Below are 17,486 nucleotides of genomic sequence, written 5' to 3'. Positions count from 1 at the left end.
TTATAAATCGGAGCAGGACCATTTACTTTGACATGGCCGAAAAATCGCCGGAGTTGGCCTTTAAATCTGATTTACACTTACTTCTCGTGTGGCAGCCAAATATCATCATTGCGGCGTACGGCGTTGACGGTAGATGCGAGAGCCGCACAGCTTGACTCGGTGTCATCTGCTGCCATGTGCTCGGTGATGGCGGCGCATGCCGAGAACTTTCTCCGCGGCGGAAGCCACGCCAAAGCGGCGAGCGTCTGCTACGCGCCTGATATTTTGGCCGCTATTAGCCAAAATTGCGGAAATCAGGGCAATATTTAACACTGCGTCACTGCAACATAATACTGCAGTGACTCAGCGCACAGGGAACGTGTTGGGCGTTGTGCAACAGGAATTTTGTATATTTCCTTTCAACTGATTTGTCACCGCAATGGTCTACAATTATGTGTCTGTTTGAAGACCGCATTCTGCGCGCACTTCATCGTGAGAGAAGGCGCATAATTTACTTTCATGAGGATAGACGAACGTAAGCTTGCTGCTGGAGAGAATAAAATGGAGGTAACCAGGAGAACATAGCAGATATGCATGTAGTAAATGGGTAGCTCATGCGTTTGCGCCCTTTATATCCTATCTTTTATTTCGGGCGTTTGATTTGTTTAACAATGCTGCCACCCGTGCTCTGCTGTTTCAAGCCTTTTCATGCGAAGCCGAATGTGTACGTCGGCGTGGCCGCGGTACCAAAAGTAAAAAAATACTCGCGTAACTCGCGTCTCGTTCACTTACTATACGCACGAAAGTTGGCATGGAGGGGCACGAATGTATGCCTAACATGACCGATAGGTCATGGCATCACAAACTTGACATGCTTGCCGTCTTGGTAACAACTAACAAATAATAATACGCATGTGGCGCGCAAAGCCACTTTCTTCGGCCAGAAATAATTCTGACGATGTACGTGTGGTCGGACGATTTGTCTCCATCAGTTGATAAAAACGCGGTGTTCACCAATGTCGATGTCAACATGTAAAGACTTACCCATACATTTTGAAGAACTGACCGCATAGGTAAAATGTATGCGAAAAAATACATTAAAAAAAAACGGTTCTTATCATGCAATCGCCTGAGACGACTCGAAAACGAAAGCCGCTTCTTCTTTTCATCAGTCGATGCATTGATCCTCCCCCGCCCCTCTCTGAAAGCTTCCTGCACATAAGGTGTTTCGGACTGCCACAGGATCGAAGGCATTCCAAGCTTTCTGCATGTCGCTTGCTTTTACATTGCCTCCGTGATGGCTCTAGATCACGGAGGCAATGCAAAGCGTTCATATGATGTGATGGCATCATTATATGACGTCACGTTGACGTCATAGGCACCGGGCGCGGGGCGAGTTTGGACTGGTGGCACCTCTTTCGATGGAGGCACGGAACTAACGGCATGTGAGTGCCAGAAAGGAGCAGGCGCTTGCTGCGGGGACGCGGTGCTGGATGTTGTCTGTGCTTCATTTGTTCTCGTCGCTTGTGTTCTACGCTGCTGAAAGGCCCCGGGAATCAAGCCCGAGCAGACAGGCGTTGTAGGCTGCACAAACAGCTATGCAAACATGGATAAAGCTGGGGAGCAGATCCAGTTCCATCGGTTCCCGTCTGCAATCGCCGTCGCCGACGGCCTTGTTCGCGCACCGGCCGCCAACGACGGCCCTCGTTGCGTCAAGCTACATGAAATACATAAACTGAAGATAGCTGCTGAAATATTAGAATCGGCGACGCATCGAAAAGAAAAGGAAAGCAAAAGGGGAACAGGAGTTTGCAAGATGTACATCGGAGGAACAACACTGCGATCGGCCAAGCATTGCGTAAAGAAAGCCGAAAATCGAATAGGAGACGCAGGGTATCCTTTCAAATGTTGGGAGACAATGTTAACGTGTAGACAGAATAACAAGGTATTAAATATCGGCAGATCCCACGCCTTGTGGGAATCGGTTTCATGCGAAGCAGTCAGCGAGTAGTTCTATGCTGCTTTTTTTTTTTGGTGTTGAGCCAAGCGTTACGAGGTGGATCGACATGTTTTTGTAAGTGCAGTAGTTGTGTACACATCGTGGTCTTACCCGCCACGTCGACTACACTGGCGTTCAAAGGGTAACTTATGGTCTGACGTAACGTCAGCACCCACGTTACAGCATATACGTCAGTATTTTCGCAGTGAAGTGCACTTTACGGTGCGGTGATTACCGTATTTATTCGAATATAAGGCGGTCACGATTATAAGGCGAGGGGTGGAGTTGAAGGACCGAAGAAAAGGAAAAAAGTTTGCACACTAATATAAGGCGAGATCCGCCAGAAACTTTAATTCCCACCTTTGAAGTGCGCGATATTCAGCCGTGATACCACATAATCACGAGCTGTCATCATCTGAAGCAACACTGCTTTCCTCCTTGTCGCTGGGGCACTCCCAAACTTCGCTGTCGTCAGTGCCGTCCAGCGAGTTGGAAATGCAGCACTTCTTAAAGGGGTACCGAAACCTTTTTCGAAGGCGAGTTTACTGTGCCATGCATATCTCCTGTATGCAGAGACGGCTCTGAGCAAGTGTGAAGCTCAGAAAATGCTGATAAGGTATTAACTTGAAAAATGGTACCAGCGAAAACACTGAAAACACGTGCACAAGAAGAAGGCGTTACACACGGACGAACGCTGGACTTTCAACTGTGCTTTATTGGAAGTTGCATTGCCGCACAAGGCTTCTCACACATGCGCATTGCCATCACTTCTCACGACACGTGACACTTCAACTTAATATTTACGCTAAGTAGGCACGCTCTTTCGACGTCAGTGACAAGGACGTATCGCTGACACAGTTATCTTTATGATTCACAATGTGAAATGCTTCTAAAATCTCCCGCGAATATCTTGTCTTTCCCCTGCCCAAAATGGTCGTGCGATCGAACATCGGCTTACTGGATTTGCATTTCATGCAACTGCGGCAATGAACAGCCAGATTGCTTCTCAAGTCCCGCTCAAGGATGTATTATGTTCTTGCAGCCGCTTATTTATACATCTTCCCGTTTGCCCAATATAAACTTTGCCACATGCTAGGTGGAACGCAGTTAAACAACACCAGTCTTGCACTCAACAAAGGGTTTCATGTGCTGACTTGACTGCCTCTTTCCTTTTCCCATCGATGCCTATTCTCGCACACAAGCCTGCCAATTTGCATGGTGCGGAAAAAACCCACGCTGACTCCTGCTTTCCAGCCACTTTCTTTTATGTTGTGAGAAACCTTATGTATGTAAGGTATCACTTCAAACTCTTTCCTTTTCTCGGTAGGCTTCTAACTTTAAGCCCCTTTACTTTTTTCAACCCACTTCCGCTAACAGGACCTAATGACCGAGAAAGGGAAACCCGCAGCATCAACCTATCGACCTGCTCCTTCAGGCTACAGGGCATGCGATGGGAGCAGCTCTTTTGCACCGCGTCCATGAGGCGACCGAGCGCTACGCTCCTCTTGACCAACCTTCGACTGGTTAGATTCATATGGCATTAGTGCTTTTTTTTGTTCGGGGCGAAAAGACCCAGCAAACATGGTCATTGTCATGAAACATTAGTTGTAAGTCAAGAAACCTTATGGCGTTGTCAAGTGGTAGTTCGCAGGTAAAACTTAAACCTCGAGAACAATCCTTAAAAACAGATAAATACCCTCTGCAACACTGTCCATTTTTTTCTCCTGGCAAAAGCCTTATAAAAACCAGAAAGTCGTCCACATACCTAAACCCACGGATAACATGTTCGTTATCCGTGTGTGTTTGAACTCCTTGAAGCCAGCCGACCCGTTCGCCCTCTGAAATTCCACGGACTTGGTTGACGTGCTAAGGGAAGGCCTAACTGGAGTGAACAGTGCGTTTTCCTTGGACATAGAGGACCTTTATTACTCAATTCCGCGCGACGAATTGTACATAGCGGTGCGCGAAGTGATTGAACTCAGTGGAGTTGTTCGCTTTCAGAACCAAGTAGGCATGAGCGTTGGCGCATTTTTTGAGGTGCTGTCCTGTTACTTGGAATCCACCTGGTCGAGTTAAGGGTAGTGTGTTTTTACAAAAGAAAGGGATATGTATTGGGTCAAGTGTTGCGCCGATTTTGTGTAGCATATTCCTGGCCAAAATTGACAACCTGATTTGCGCTTCTTTGGACAACAAACATGTTATCCGTGTGTTTAGGTATGTGAACGACTTTCTGGTTTTTATAAGGCTTTTGCCAGGAGAAAAAGTGGACAGTGTTGCAGAGGGTATTTTATCTGTTTTTAAGGATTGTTCTCGAGGTTTAAGTTTTACCTGCGAACTACCACTCGACAACGCCATAAGGTTTCTTGACTTACAACTAATGTTTCATGACAATGACCATGTTTGCTGGGTCTTTTCGCCCCGAACAAAAAAAGCACTAATGCCATATGAATCCAACCAGTCGAAGTTGGTCAAGAGGAGCGCAGCGCTCGGTCGCCTCATGGACGCGGTGCAAAAGAGCTGCTCCCATTGCATGGCCTGTAGCCTGAAGGAGCAGGTCGAGAGGTTGATGGCTGCGGGTTTCCCTTTCTCGGTCATTAGGTCTGTTGCGGAAGTTGGGTTGAAAAAAGGGAAGGGGCTTAAAGTTAGGAAGCCCTACCGAGAAAAGGAAGGATTTTGAAGTGATACCTTACATACATGAGGTTTCTCACAACATAAAGAAAGTGGCTGGAAAGCAAGGAGTCAGCGTGGTTTTTTCCGCACCATGCAAATTGGCAGGCTTGTGTGCGAGAATAGGCATCGATGGGAAAAGGAAAGAGGCATGTCAAGTCAAGCACATGAAACCCTTTGTTGAGTGCAAGACTGGTGTTGTTTACTGCGTTCCACTAGCATGTGGCAAAGTTTATATTGGGCAAACGGGAAGATGTATAAATAAGCGGCTGCAAGAACATAATACATCCTTGAGCGGGGACTTGAGAAGCAATCTGGCTGTTCATTGCCGCAGTTGCATGAAATGCAAATCCAGTAAGCCGATGTTCGATCGCACGACCATTTTGGGCAGGGGAAAGACAAGATATTCGCGGGAGATTTTAGAAGCATTTCACATTGTGAATCATAAGATAACTGTGTCAGCGATACGTCCTTGTCACTGACGTCGAAAGAGTGTGCCTACTTAGCGTAAATATTAAGTTGAAGTGTCACGTGTCGTGAGAAGTGATGGCAATGCGCATGTGTGAGAAGCCTTGTGCGGCAATGCAACTTCCAATAAAGCACAGTTGAAAGTCCAGCGTTCGTCCGTGTGTAACGCCTTCTTCTTGTGTACGTGTTTTCAGTGTTTTCGCTGGTACCCATTTTTCAAGTTCATCATGCACCAACTGGCCCAACAGCTAGCGCTAATGCACAAGGTATTAAATGCGAAGCATTTCTTAGCGAACTTCTGCGACTTTGAGCGTATCTATCTATCTATCTATCTATCTATCTATCTATCTATCTATCTATCTATCTATCTATCTATCTATCTATCTATCTATCTATCTATCTATCTATCTATCTATCTATCTATCTATCTAATCTATCTATCTATCTATCCAGCTATCTATCTGTCTGTCTGTCTGTCTGTCTGTCTGTCTGTCTGTCTATCTATCTGTCTATCTGTCTATCTATCTATCTGTCTATCTATCTATCTATCTATCTATCTATCTATCTATCTATCTATCTATCTATCTATCTATCTAGCCGCATACGACTTTGTGCTCTCCTGGCCGTTTCGTTAATCGGATGTATACCAAAATTGGTGTGTCATAACATGGCCTTATTACGAACATAAATGACAGGTCTTATCATGAAAATCATGACACGCATGTCATGAACAGCATGATTTACATTCCACGACCTTAGGCTCTTGCGGCCGTTCCGTTAATTTCATATACACCAAAATTGGTACGGCGTGACAAGAATTCATGACGAACATAATGACTGGTCTTAACATGCAAATCATGACGCGCATGTCATGTGCAGCATGATTTACATGACATGGTCTCTGGGCGCTCGCGGCCGTTTAAACGAAGGGATATACACGAAAACTGGTATGACGAGACATTTCTCTATGACGAACATAACTGACACGTGGTAACATGAAAATCATGACATGCATGTCATGTATGACATGATTTACATGCCACGCTCATGGTGCATTTGCGGCCGTTTCGCTTGCATGATATACACCAAAATTGGTATTGCGCGACACGACCGTATGACGAACGTAAGTGAGAGGTGGTAACATGAAAATCATGACGTGCAAGTCATGTACAACCTGATTTACATGCCATGCTCATGGTGCGCTAGCGGCCGTTTCAGTAGATTGATATACACCAAAATTGGTATTGCACGAAGTGACTGTATGAAGAACATGAACAACAGTTGGTAAGATGAAAACCATGACATGCATGTCATGTATGTCATGATTTACATGCCACGCTCATGATGCATTCGCGGCCGCTTCGCTAGCTTGATGTGCACCAAAATTGGTATTGCGCGCAGCGACTGTACGACGAACGTAAATGAGACGTGGTAACATGAAAATCATGACACGCATGTCATGTATGACATGATTTACATGCCACGCTCATGGCGCACTCGCGGTCGTTTCGCTAGATTGATATACACCAAAATTGGTATTGTGCTATGTTACTGTATGAAGAACATGAATAACAGGTCGTAGCATGAAAACCATGACATGTAAGTCATGATTTACATGCCACGCTCATGGTGCATTTGCGGCCGTTTCGCTTGCATGATATACACCAAAATTTGTATTGTGCGACACGACCGTATGTCGAACGTAAGTGAGAGGTGGTAACATGAAAATCATGACGTGCAAGTCATGTACAACCTGATTTACATGCCACGCTCATGGTGCGCTAGCGGCCGTTTCAGTAGATTGATATACACCAAAATTGGTATTGCGCGAAGTGACTGTATGAAGAACATGAATAACAGTTGGTAAGATGAAAACCATGACATGCATGTCATGTATGTCATGATTTACATGCCACGCTCATGATGCATTCATGGCCGCTTCGCTAGCTTGATATACACCAAAATTGGTATTGTGCGCAGCGACTGTATGACGAACGTAAATGAGACGTGGTAACATGAAAATCATGACATGCGTGACATGTACGACATGATTTACATGTCATGCTCATGGCGCACTCGTGGCCGTTTCGCTTGCTTGATATCCACCAAAATTGGTATTGTGCTATGTGACTGTATGAAGAACATGAATAACAGGTGCTGGCATGAAAACCATGCCATCTATGACATGTATGTCATGATTTACATGCCACGCTCATGGCGCACTCGCGGTCGTTTCGCTAGATTGATATACACCAAAATTGGTATTGTGCTATGTGACTGTATGAAGAACATGAATAACAGGTCGTAGCATGAAAACCATGACAGGTATGTCATGATTTACATGCCACGCTCATGGTGCATTTGCGGCCGTTTCGCTTGCATGATATACACCAAAATTGGTATTGCGCGACACGACCGTATGGCGAACGTAAGTGAGAGGTGGTAACATGAAAATCATGACGTGCAAGTCATGTACAACCTGATTTACATGCCACGCTCATGGTGCGCTAGCGGCCGTTTCAGTAGAATGATATACACCAAAATTGGTATTGCGCGAAGTGACTGTATGAAGAACTTGAATAACAGTTGGTAAGATGAAAACCATGACATGCATGTCATGTATGTCATGATTTACATGCCACGCTCAGGATGCATTCGCGGCCGCTTCGCTAGCTTGATGTACACCAAAATTGGTATTGCGCGCAGCGACTGTATGACGAACGTAAATGAGACATGGTAACATGAAAATCATGACATGCATGACATGTACGACCCGATTTACATGTCATGGTCATGGCGCATTTGTGGCCGTGTCGCTTGCATGATATACACCAAAATTGGTATTGCGCGACGCGACTGCATGGCGAACGTAAATGAGAGGTAGTAACATGGAAACATGACATGCAGGTCATGTACGACATGGTGTGCAAGCCACACTCATGATACATTCGCGGCCGTTTTCCTAGCTTGATATATACCAAAATTGTTATTGCGCGACGCGACTGTATGACGAACATGAATAACAGGTGGTAACATGAAAACCGTGACATGATGTCATGCTTTACATGCTGCGCTCATGGTGCATTCGCGGCAGTTTCCCTAGCTTAATATACGCCAAAATTGGTATTGCGCGAAGCGACTGTATGACGAACGTAAGTGAAAGGTGTTAACATGAAAATCATGACATGCATGTCATGTATGGCATGATTTACATGCTATACTCGTGGTGCACTGGTGCACTATACTCGTGATGCCACTGTCATGGTGTGCTTCCGGCCGTTTTGTTAACTGGATATATACAGAATTGGTATGGCACGACACGAGTGCGTGATGAACATAAGCGACAGGTCATGCATTGTATATACCAGAAGGTGCGTTTCATTGGCATGGTGTATACTAGATTGTGCATGCATGCGTGCATGGCAAACATGCGATATATGGTGGACTAGATGCCATGGCATGAATGATTTCATTTGGCTCAAAGACAAACAAGGTGATGTATGCAGCTCTTTGCTGGCTGCTTCGCATTACATCGATTCCCACAGTGCGTGGGATCTGCCGAATTTTTTAAATTTGATATTAAAGTCAATTTTTCCATGGCGCACCTACTGACATCGATACTAGCTTGACGTCAGGCTACAGTAGAAATTCTGGTGACTTCACGCAGCAGTCTAATAATATCTGGGGTTTAACATCCCAAAACCAAGATATGATTATGAGAGACGCCGTTTGGGCAGCAGTCTGGCTAGTTGTGATGACGTTAGGTACAAAAACTTCCAAGATGGCCACTTGTGCGTCACCAACGGAGCCACGTTGCGGAGCGGCCGTGGAAACGTCACTGTATATTGTGCGAGCATGTGACGAGAAGCTCATACCGTGTTGTGTCGTCAGGGTGCAGTAGGAACCGAAACTAGCTTTTAAAAACATACTGTAATTACTTTTTCAGGGCGAACTCGCGCTTAGCACTACCTCTTCTAGGCTCTTGAGGGCTTGAACTTTCATGTGACGCAAAAAAACAGCTGAAAATATTCGTCTCAGTACCCCTTTAAAAGAAGCTGCCACCATAGTGTCGGGTATAACTGCCCAAGTGTCGGCTATCCAGCGAGGCACTACCGACAGAGATGCACGCTTCAAACGGCCCGACGGTGTCAAGGCCGTTTCGTCAGAAGCCATCCATTCGTTGTAGAGGCGTCTTACATGGTCCTTGAAAGGCTTGTTAAGACACACGTCCAGTGGCTGCAGCTGGCTCGTCATGCCACCGGGGATGACAACCAGATTGGTGGCTTCTTCCTGTAGCTTTTTCTTGACCCCCTCGGTCAGATGTCCCCGAAAAGCGTCAAGGACGAGCATCGACTGGCGAGCCAACAGTGCCCCGGGGCGCTGGCACCACACAGTTTTAATCCAGTCGATGACGAGTGCCTCAGTCATCCAGCCTTTTTCTTGGCAGCGGATGTGCACACCCTTCGGAAAACTTTCATTTTTAGGCATCGTTTTCCTCTTCAGCACCACGTAAGGCGGCAGCTTGTGCCCGTCGGCGGTGCACGCTAACATAACGGTGATCCGCGCTTTTTCGCACCCTGCGGTACGTATGTGCACTTGGCGATCACCTTTTGTGTGTACCGTTTGCGCCGACAGCATGTCAAAAAATATCGGGGTCTCGTCCGCGTTCCCGATCTGGCCGAGGAGGAAGTTGCGCTCTCTTCGCAGTCCGATGACGTACCGCTGAAAAGACAGCAGCTTTTCTTCGTAGTCACGGGGAAGCTTTTGCGTAATAGAAGTTCGCCTTCTAAGCGAGAATCCAGCTCTCCTCATGTATTTCTGCACCCAGCCTCGGCTGGCCTTGAACTGTGACCCGGAGATGCCGCGATCTTTTGCGATTTCTCGGGCCTTCATCTGTAGCATTTCTGTTGTCACAGTCAAGGCACGGCTCCTGGTTTGCCCGACGAATTCAGTCAGACTTTCTTCCACTTCGGGAAACACACCCTTGCGCGGTCCCCGGAAAGCTTTCCGCGTCGCAGCGCAGGCAAGGAGGGCCCCCTTCTCTTTTCATCAACGACGCACGTTGTTTTCTGGGGCGCCGTACTTCCGACCTACAGCGCAGTTGCCTAAAACTTCGGCATCCGTAATCACTTTTCTCTTGAATGCCGCATCGTAATGACAACGACGACTTGCCATGATCACTAGCCACAACAGCGAGGGAACACAAAAGACAAGCGCATGCAAGTGCACATGGAAAAGTGGCCGAATAGCTGGCTGCGCTTTTGAACTCGGCTTGTGGATTGAGACATACTGGATTTTCGCTGGCTGTTAGACATTTTGTGACTTCCCGCGACACGCCGTTGCTGATCTCGGAGCCCGCGACATTCTTGGCCGTTGCTATTGCGAAGGCAACTGCCGTCAGATTGTTTTCTTTTTTTTTCCCGTTCTCATTAACGATGACCCATTTGGTTGCAGCACAAACATGTAATAGCGTTATAATGTTAAATATTCAAAATTATTTACATTTTCATGCAAAGAAAATAATACTTTGTCTTTCCCGACTGTGAAGCAATGATTGATGTTTATCTCGAATATAAGGCGGGGGTAGACTTTGAGGCGGCGGTTTTCGGAAAAAAACCTCGCCTTATATTCGAATAAATACGGTATGTGAACATCATACGTAACTTTCGTTTGCGTATTCCTCCGGGGTCGAGAAACGCTTCAATATAGCTTGCTGAATCATATAGGAATACAAATGGGACTTTTATTACACTGCTATAAAAGCAGAGCAAAGCTGGAACCCCAGACGTTAACCTGACATGACGCCTGTATCTTAGAAGTATCATGTAGTGTTTATTGCTTTGTTGTAAAATTAGATAGCAAGCACCACAACCACAATTGACGTTGCACTGACATTACGCCTGCATAGGCTCTTTTTCCAAACCAGTTTATAGACCTGGCGTGGCTCTGTAGTAGAATACCTGATTGCCACGCAGAATGCTTGGGTTCGATTCCTGCTGGAATCCTAATTTTCATTCTTTCCATTCGTTGGGTCAACGCTGCCGATATCGGTTTTTCTTAACGCTCTCGCATTTAATGTCTGTTCTCGCCGTTCCTGGGTAGATATAAACTGTCAATCACCTGTGGCGCATACCTGTGCACCGAGGCCCGTGGTAGTACACTGTACCCGTGGTAAACGGGTATGTGCTACACGTGTCTGGAGGAAAGGGTTTGACGACGTACGCGACAGGATTTTCACTTTATTCATGTCATGAGCAGACAGTCATATTCGTCAAATCCGCTTACCCTCCCATGCCAATTTTGGTCTACACCAAGTTAAGGAGGCGATCACGAGAGCACCCAGACGTAGGCGGCTAGATAAACAGATACCTAGATAGAAACGCTTGAAGCGCCTAGGGTTCGCTAAAAAATGCTCCGCATTTAAAAAATAGAAATGGCTCTACATAGATCTAGCTCCACATCATAGCTTATCGCGTTAAGCTTCGTCTGCGGGGCGCACTTGCAACGCTATTTGCACTCGTTGTCGCCTTTATATTCCGTGATGTCGTGCACGTGACCTGCTTCGTGCAAGCGGTGACCCTTCTCTAGAGCAGACGCACGAAAACGCGTACGCCAGCTCGTCAATCTTTGAAACTGCAGCGCAAAAAAACTGACAGCGCCATGGGTGCACTTGCGCTGTCAGGACTTGCCTTCGCGCCAGGGGCCCTCCAGACAATAATGAGGAACAGCGAGTTCGGCAATTAAAATGCAAAGATGCTTGTTTTACATCGTGTCGCCACTCGGGCCTGCCTCATTTGCAGTCCCGAAAGGGAGGAGACATCGTGCCCCCTCTGGTCCGTCTCCGAACGAAAACAAACACCTACAAGCACAGCACCATGCAAAGAAGCTGACTCGTTTGGTGTTCCGACATCGCTCATCGGTGTGGGCATGAGATGGACACTGTGTCATTCTTTCTAGTTGACTTGGTGGCCATTAAACACGTACACGACCGCAAATGACTGCACGGGAGTCTGTCTTAAGCCCGACGACGGGCCCCGTTGTCTGAACACATGTCTGAGAGTCGAACGCTTCGTGCATTGTTCAAAAGAACGCTGTTGCTGCCGCTTCTCTTTGCCTCTCGGGAACAAATGTAACAGCATACAGCTTCGAATTGCTCAAAAAGAAACGCCGCGCTTCTCTTCGAATACGTGCCAAAAGTAGCAGAGCCTGCTCCGCGTCGTCTGCTTCACATGCCAGTGCTGTCCCTGCCGCCGCTTGGGGCGCTTTTCAGGAGAGGCGTAGCTGGCGCCTTACGACGGCCGCCTGGTGCCTATAGTGGGGTCACAAATTTTGTCGATTTGTGATGTCACCACGTGATGATTTTGTGCATCACTCGTGTTGGCGACGCGGGACGCCGACGGACAATTTTGATGTGGCATCAAAGCCTTTAAAAAAAAACAAGACAAACCAAAGTAAATGAAATGATAACAGTGCAACATCGTGTATGTCTCACTTCATGTTAAGAGCGATCGCCCGAAAACAAACGTCATTCTCAGCTCAGAGCAGCTGATTGCACACGTCTGCGGGACGAAAGAGGCTTGCTTTACCCGTCTGGTCATCTCTTTATGTTTATTAAAGAGATGACCAGGCACGCTGTTTATGTGATCTGGAGCTTCAGCACGAAAGCGTGGTGGACGTTATATTGAGCTCATCAGGAAAAAGCGGGAAATTGCGGTCGGGTGCCTTATTAATGCGCACTCAATTGCCACGGAAACAATTCTATTTGATGTAACTATACTCGTCCACATCTTTTTGTAAAGTCTCTGGAACGCGCGGACGCTAACCTCCGAGAACCGTGAAAACATCTGAAGTTGAGAATGAGTTGTTTGAAAATGTGTTCATTTCGTATGGTGAAGGCTTCACGCTATGCACGCATCTCCGCACGAAAGTTTCATATGCTAGAGTTACTGTATATGCTACCTTACCTAAAGGTAGCATATACAGTAACTCTATCATATACTGACATTCAGTGACCCCTGTAGATAGAAACAAGACCGACGCATGAGTGACCACAGCTGGCTCTGAAACGTCTAATATATATATATATATATATATATATATATATTGCAATATATATATATTTGCAAATTTCTTTTAGCAAGGCTTCAATTTCGGCTAGTTGGTATGGCATAGTAATGTAGATGCGCTGAATGAAAAGCACAAACGAGAAACGTGACAACTAGTCCACCACTAGTCCTGTCCCTTGTTACGTATCTCGTTTGTGCTTTTCACTCAGCGCATCTACATTACTATGTAAATTTCTTACCGTATTTTCGTTCAGGCAGCTATTTAACTTGTACAGCAAGATTGTGTGTGTCTGTAAATCATTTTCTATATTACGCCTTTCATGCAAAAACATGTAGGATAATGTTAGTTCACCCGGCATTGCTTTTCTATCAAATGTTTGCGCAAGGTGAGCCTTCTTGTACGCTACCTCAGAAGCAAAAATAAGCCAACAGCATTGCGGTCGTATGGCCGTCTCTACTCTTTCTGTTATTTCCCTTATGTCTTCCTGGTGTGCTTTGTCCATATTAAAGTGCTAGGGGAGGCTAACAAATTGTCGAATAAAGTGGTGTACGTATGGCTAGCAAATCACTGGTGACCATGAGTAAAAAGCTCGTAGTGTGAAGCAGTCACTGGGCTTAACTATTTCAGCTGACTGCGCATGTAACTTACCTTTTTTTATTACTCTTAATTCTTGCATGCTTGATGCTATTCCCGAGTACCCGTGAGAATAAGTTTTTTTTTCGTTCTTTCCGTGTGTGTGTTCGTTTTGTGCGTTTTTACGCACGCACCAACGTTCTCGAACTCTATCGCCGGAACTACACATGCTTGACACATGCTTTTTTTGCATTCTGTTGTTGCCCCAGCACTTACACAACGCTTAAAGATGGATAAGACCCATTTCGCACCGCAAGTTGAGTTGACTTCAAGTGCCCTGTGTCGAAACTCAGCGCAAAAAATTACAGCGCGTAGCAGACGCCCCTCGCTTTCGGCGCGCTTCCCGAGCGCGGAAAGCCCGTGTCCGGCGCAGCAGCGGCGCGGTGTGTTCACCGCAAAAGACCCACGCGGGAGCCGGCGCTTTGGACACTCCCCTATTCTAGGTCACTCTACCCAGAGTTCCGCGGTGTGACATACTTGCAAGTTATGTATAGTGACGCGTCCGGCAAGGAGCGCGCATGCCCGTTTGTGTAGACGCCACCAGGTGCCACCGCTGCGCCTTTTTCTAGTAGACCGGCCGCTGTCCCGCGGTGTGTTTGACGTCCGCGTTTCTAGGCGTTCCTTATGCGCCGGATTCTTTGATTGCAGCAAAAAAAGACTGCATTTACTATAGTATAGTGTAAAGAAAGTTTCTGAAAACCACATCAGCACACTAGTATCGACAACGTCGTCTGCTACCGTAAAGGCTGCAGAGCGGCGGATTCATTGCAGTTGAGGACATCGCCTCAGCAGTACGTATTCGCAGCTTTTATCATTCTTTGCACAAACCCAGCATATCTGGGCCTATTTTAATACGAAAGTATTTTATGCCGGGGTCCACCAAGACTTCAGTGACGTATTTCCGTCACGGAAATGACGTCGAAAAAATATACACAATCAGATGGCAAAGAAAAAAAGGTACCGTCAACGGGCATCGAACCCACGACCGCTCGGTACGCCACAGCAGATGCCAGGCACGCTATCCACTGCGCCACGGTCTCCGACTCTGGAGCCTTTACGAACGCGCCTTTTATATCTACCACTCTCCCGGTCGGCTAGGTGGTGGTGACCTCTGGGAGTGGTAAGGTAAAGTAATTTGTCATTACTGTGGCCTCCACGACTAGCACCTGCAACGCGTTACGCGTCCGCCCCATTCGGCACGTTTTCAATAGAAGTTCAACTTTTTCAATGCCTTCACACACCGCGAGGTGGCGACCTTTGCCCAAGCGTCATAAAAGCGTCGGCCTCGCTCAGCATCACGCTAATACAAAGCAAAAATAGCTCTGCGACGCGCGCCTGCCTCACCTGGCTGTAACACCGCGTTCCATGTTCACGCGCTTGCCCCGAGAAAAATCGCGGCCGGGCTACCGGGGCGGCACGACGCGCTTTGCGTTTCCCTCTAGTCCGGCCGTGGTGTTCAATCACATTTTAACATGCCGCAGGATGGCGACCAATTTCTGCGTCCAATATGCGACGTTCTTCTGGCTATCACACCTAGTTCTCTGATTACGCTTTCACCGCTAACTACTACAGGTACCACAAGGGTTTGTTTATTCATTTAGCAGGGACGTTAGTCATCGGGATGGAGATGTACCACCAATCACCAAAGTGGGTGCATACACGTTAAATGGCGCCATTAGCTGCCAGACATCAATATACATTGTGCAAACTTTCTTATATCAATGTACAGTAAGCATTCAGTTACTTCTGTAAGGGCACGCTTTACTTTCGTGTTATTCCGATTCCTATGACGGAGGGATCAACCGTGTTTTTTCTTCTATGGTGCAATATCTATGACAGTTAAATCGCGTGTTAATCACAAATTGCACAAAAGTGCACAGCAACGTCTGTGCTGCGTCGCTATGCCAAAAGGCATACAATTAAATAACGGCCTCGACGGACGCATATTGATGGGGATAAAATTTTTGTACTTTGTTGTCAGTTACAGAACTGCAGCTAAACAAAATTATTCCGGCGTTTCCTTACCCTATTTCACGGCGTGCATCGAGACTCTTTTTCTTTTAGCATCCTACATGGAAGCGTCCGAGAAAAAAGAAAAAAAATTACACCATCTCCTGCTAAAGGGTACCATGAGGAGATGCCAAGCCGGAGCACTTGCACGATCGCGTTCCGTTGGCGTTCGTTGGGCATGCTACCGACATCGGATCGTTATTAACGGTGTTATTAACGTTGTAGACGAAGGTGAAATGGTTAACGAAGGTCTTTATTGAGTACTTGAGGTGCGCACTTTGCTTTGATGAGGATGGCTTTGTGGTTGCTGAAGTGAACCGTGAGGGGATCTTGGTGCAATGGGTGGATCTTGAAATTTGCGCTGCACTCTACCCGCTTAGAGGAGGACAGTAGCGCTTGCGCCGCGAGAGCAGAAGCGAGAACGCAGGAGAAGTGCAAGCAGGGGCTGGTAGAGAAGTGGAGAGAGTAACGTGCAGCTGTTGGAGAGAGGGAAGGAGAATAGTTGCGCATGCGTACCGCACACGCACCCGAAAGGCCGCCGGGGCTCTGACCGCCCCGAAGAACGCACCACAGCCAGGCAAAGCCAGGAGGGGTCAGGCAAGCGCCATGACAGCACTCCCCACTACCCCTCCTTCATCCCTGTAGGAAAGTCGGCCCAGCAGACAACTGCAGCCATCTCGCCGCCAGCGTCGTCGCAAAGGCACCCAGAGAGCCAGAAACCCTCTCCTCAAAACTCGTTCTGGAGCCGGCAAGCAGCAGCAACTGAGAGGAGTGCTGTACACAGCAGGACAGAAACCTGTCCGCACCCCCACAGCAGGAGAGTGAGACAAGCAGCCGCGGGTCACCCCCGCCTCAGACGTGTACCCCCCCCCCCCTCTGGAAGAACACCACGCCGCCCTCCTGCTCCCCCGCCGACTCTCCTGCGGGCAGCAGCCCAGAGGAAATCCGCTTGGCCGGTTCGCCTCCTCCCTCCTTGTCCGTGGAGAGAGTAACGCGCAGCTGTTGGAGAGAGGGAAGGAGGAGAGTTGCGCATGCGTAGTGAGTGCGGACTAGCCGACCTAAAAGAACAAGTCCTCCGCTGTTTTTTTTTTCACAAGTACTACCACATTGATCGCATGGCATACGCACGAGGCAAGCAGCCGCAAAGCGCATCTGAACCGGCTCAAAGCAGCCCGTACCGGCTTGGCGACAAGAAAAAGGCGCAGCAACGCCCCAGTGGCGTCTACTGGCGTTTGCTTCAACCGGCCTATTGTCCCTCCTTCCTGGACGCGTCACTAGGAACTTATTCTAGTACACTATACACCTGACCCCTCTCAAGGGAGTGCGCCGCAAACGTGGTTTCGGTTTCGTACTCGACTGTAATGCACAGACAATTTTTGTTCCCATTGTCACTTTTTAACACAAAAGTGTTTTATGCCGGGGTTCACCAAGAATTCAGTGACGTATTTTCATCACGGAAATGACGTCGAAAATATTTACACGATCAGATGGCAAAGAAAAAAAGTTCCATCAACGGGCATCGAACCCACGACCGCTGGGTCCGCAACATATGCCGGGCACGCTATCCACTGCGCCACGGTTACAGACTCTCGAGGATTTACAAACGCACCTTTTATACCTACCACTCTCCCGGTCGGCGGGGTGGTGTTGCCCTCTGGGAGCG

The 17,486-nt window shown here is 47.4% G+C and overlaps 1 protein-coding gene across 4 annotated transcripts in view; it reads left to right on the top strand.

Moving 5' to 3' along the window:
- Window positions 1-17,486, top strand: part of LOC119404002 (DNA-binding protein RFX2) — a 478,787-nt gene that overhangs the window by 170,115 nt on the left and 291,186 nt on the right. The window lies entirely within an intron of this gene.

Source organism: Rhipicephalus sanguineus, chromosome 9 (assembly GCF_013339695.2).
Source record: "Rhipicephalus sanguineus isolate Rsan-2018 chromosome 9, BIME_Rsan_1.4, whole genome shotgun sequence".
Taxonomy (NCBI): domain Eukaryota; kingdom Metazoa; phylum Arthropoda; class Arachnida; order Ixodida; family Ixodidae; genus Rhipicephalus; species Rhipicephalus sanguineus.
Note: the sequence above shows the minus strand (reverse complement) of the source record. Positions and strands in the feature narration are given on the sequence as shown.